Below are 4,046 nucleotides of genomic sequence, written 5' to 3' on the forward strand. Positions count from 1 at the left end.
GAATGTGCGTGGATGGTTATTCGTAGTGATGGACGAATTAAGATAATGTGACGCACTGAATGAACCACGCGGGCCAATTGTTTCGAAAATGGGTTAATTACTTGAAGCATCAGTGACAGCGACCGCGCCTGGCAAAAATCAAGGCTGCCGTGGATTTATAACATATTTGCTTTAAAAAGAAATCATAATCTTTGGTGCGCGTGTGCTACGCGCATAGACATCAATTATGACTCCGTATTCCACTTCTCGCCCAATGCAGCCCTATGGGTGGCACAAGTCAGTGCAAACTGTAGGCCGGTCCCAAGCCCGGATAAATGCAGAGGGTTGCGTCAGGAAGGGCATCCGGCTTAAAACCTTGCCAAACAAATATGAGCGTTCATCCAAAGAATTCCATACCGGATCGGTCGTGGCCCGGGTTAACAACGTCCGCCACCGGCGCCGTCAACCTGCAGGGCACCGGTGGAAATTCAGCTACTGTGGGTCGAAGTCAAAGAAGAAGAGGAGGTGGAAAGCGGGTTCTTCGGCAGAAAGAGAAGAGGAAAACACAGAGCCTAGAACTGAATGTGGGGACTTTGAATGTTGGGACTATGACAGGAAAATCTCGGGAGTTGGTTGACATGATGATGAGGAGAAAGGTTGATATATTGTGTGTCCAGGAGACCAGGTGGAAAGGCAGTAAGGCTAGAGGTTTAGGGGCAGGGTTTAAATTATTTTACCATGGTGTCGATGGGAAGAGAAATGGAGTCGGGGTTATTTTAAAAGAAGAGTTGGCTAAGAATGTCTTGGAGGTGAAAAGAGTATCAGATCGAGTGATGAGGCTGAAATTTGAAATTGAGGGTGTTATGTGTAATGTGATTAGTGGCTATGCCCCACAGGTAGGATGTGACCTAGAGGTGAAAGAGAAATTCTGGAAGGAGCTAGATGATGTAGTTCTTAGCATCCCAGACAGAGAGAGAGTCGTAATTGGTGCAGATTGTAATGGACATGTTGGTGAAGGTAATAGGGGTGATGAAGAAGTGATGGGTAAATACGGCATCCAGGAAAGGAACTTGGAGGGACAGATGGTGGTAGACTTTGCAACAAGGATGCAAATGGCTGTAGTGAACACTTTTTTCCAGAAGAGGCACGAACATCAGAATCAGAATCAGAATCATCTTTATTTGCCAAGTATGTCCAAAACACACAAGGAATTTGTCTCCGGTAGTTGGAGCCGCTCTAGTACAACAAACAGTCAATTTACAGAACACTTTGGGGACATAAAGACATTGACAAAAAACAATTGTGCAAAAAGATGCAGAGTCCTCTAGCACTTAGAGCAGTTCGAACGACTAATATTGCAATAGTCCGGTGCAATGACCATTGTGCAAAGGGCGCTGAGACTTCAAGGAGTGTATGCGGTTTAAAGTGACGAGTAGTGCGATCATCTGGGACAATGTCGGTTGTGCAAATGTTACAGATACTCCTCAATCAGTGTGCAAATGGAGCAGATGCTACTCTGGCATGAGTGGCCAGTATATGCAAATAGTGCAGCATGGCGAGACAACTACAGTGAGTGCACAAGTAATACATAATTGGCCCCACAGAAATGTGACAACGAACTCAAGTCAAAAAATTGCCAGCTTGTTGTAATGGAATTATAGGTTAGGTGTTTAAGAAGTTGATCGCAAGAGGGAAGAAGCTGTTGGAATGTCTACTAGTCCTAGTTTGCGTTGATCGGTAGCGCCTACCTGAGGGAAGGAGCTGGAAGAGCTGGTGACCGGGGTGCAGACGGTCCGAGAGGATTTTGCACGCCCTTGTCTTAGTTCTGGCAGCGTGCAAGAGCGGAGGTAGAAGCACACAGGTGGATTACATCTTGTGCAGACGATGTAATCTGAAGGAGGTTACCAACTGTAAGGTAGTGGTAGGGGAGAGTGTGGCTAGACAGCATGTGATGGTGGTGTGTAAGATGACTCTGGTGGTGGGGAGGAAGGATAAGAAGACAAAGGCAGAGCAGAGAACCATGTGGTGGAAGCTGAGACAGGACGAGTGTTGTGCAGCTTTTCGGGAAGAGGTGATACAGGCTCTCGGTGGACGGCAGGAGCTTCCAGAAGACTGGACCACTGCAGCCAAGGTGATCAGGGAAGCAGGCAGGAGAGTACTTGGTGTATCTTCTGGCAGGAAAGGAGAGAAGGAGACTTGGTGGTGGAACCTCACAGTACAGGAAATCATACAAGGAAAGAGGTTAGCTAAGAAGAAGTGGGACACTGAGAGGACCGAGGAGAGGCGAAAGGAATACATTGAGATGCGACACAGGGCAAAGGTAGAGGTGGCAAAGGCAAAACAAGAGGCATATGATGACATGTATGGCAGGTTGGACACTAAAGAAGGAGAAAAGGATCTATACAGGCTGGCCAGACAGAGGGATAGAGATGGGAAGGATGTTGACTGGTGCCAGCAGTGTGCTTGCTAGATGGAAAGAATACTTCGAGGAGTTGATGAATGAGGAAAATGATAGAGAAGAGAGAGTAGAAGAGGTAAGTGTGGTGGACCAGGAAGTGGCAATGATTAGTAAGGGGGAAGTTAGAAAGGCATTAAAGAGGATGAAAAATGGAAAGGCAGTTGGTCCTGATGACATTCCTGTGGAGGTATGGAAGCATCTAGGAGATGTGGCTGTGAAGTTTTTGACCAGCTTGTTCAATAGAATTCTAGTGCGTGAGAAGATGCCTGAGGAATGGAGGAAAAGTGTACTGGTGCCCATTTTTAAGAACAAAGGTGATGTGCAGAGCTGTGGCAACTATAGAGGAATAAAGTTGATGAGCCACACAATGAAGTTATGGGAAAGAGTAGTGGAGGATAGACTCAGGACAGAAGTGAGTATTTGCGAGCAACAGTATGGTTTCATGCCTAGAAAGAGGACCACAGATGCATTATTTGCCTTGAGGATGTTGATGGAAAAGTACAGAGAAGGTCAGAAGGAGCTACATTGTGTCTTTGTAGATCTAGAGAAAGCCTATGACAGAGTACCCAGAGAAGAACTGTGGTACTGCATGCGGAAGTCTGGAGTGGCAGAGAAGTATGTTAGAATAATACAGGACATGTACGAGGGCAGCAGAACAGCGGTGAGGTGTGCTGTAGGTGTGACAGAAGAATTTAAGGTGGACGTGGGACTGCATCAGGGATCAGCCCTGAGCCCCTTCCTTTTTGCAGTGGTGATGGATAGGCTGACAGATGAGGTTAGACTGGAATCCCCGTGGACCATGATGTTTGCAGATGACATTGTGATCTGCAGTGAAAGCAGGGACCAGCTGGAGGAACAGTTAGAGAGATGGAGGCATGCACTGGAAAGAAGAGGAATGAAGATTAGCCGAAGTAAAACAGAATATATGTGCATGAATGAGAGGGCTGGTGGGGGAAGAATGAGGCTACAGGGAGAAGCGATAGCAAGGGTGGAGGACTTTAAATACTTGGGGTCAACCGTCCAGAGCAATGGTGAGTGTGGTCAGGAAGTGAAGAAACGGGTCAAAGCAGGTTGGAACGGGTGGAGGAAGGTGTCAGGTGTGTTATGTGACAGAAGAGTCTCTGCTAGGATGAAGGGCAACGTTTATAAAACAGTAGTGAGGCCAGCCATGATGTACGGATTAGAGACAGTGGCACTGAAGAGACAACAGGAAGCAGAGCTGGAGGTGGCGGAAATGAAGATGTTGAGGTTCGCTCTTGGAGTGACCAGGTTGGATAAAATTAGAAATGAGCTCATCAGAGGGACAGCCAAGGTTCGATGTTTTGGAGACAAAGTTAGAGAGCGCAGACTTCAATGGTTTGGACACGTCCAGAGGAGAAATAGTGAGTATATTGGAAGAAGGATGATGAGGATGGAGCTGCCAGGCAAGAGAGCTCGAGGAAGACCAAAGAGAAGGTTGATGGATGTCGTGAGGGAAGACATGATGGCAGTTGGTGTTCGAGAGGAGGATGCAGGAGATAGGCTTACATGGAAAAGGATGACGCGCTGTGGCGACCCCTAACGGGACAAGCCGAAAGGAAAAGAAGATTCCACTTCTCGCCCGAGCAAT

Source organism: Phycodurus eques, chromosome 1 (assembly GCF_024500275.1).
Source record: "Phycodurus eques isolate BA_2022a chromosome 1, UOR_Pequ_1.1, whole genome shotgun sequence".
NCBI lineage: Eukaryota > Metazoa > Chordata > Actinopteri > Syngnathiformes > Syngnathidae > Phycodurus > Phycodurus eques.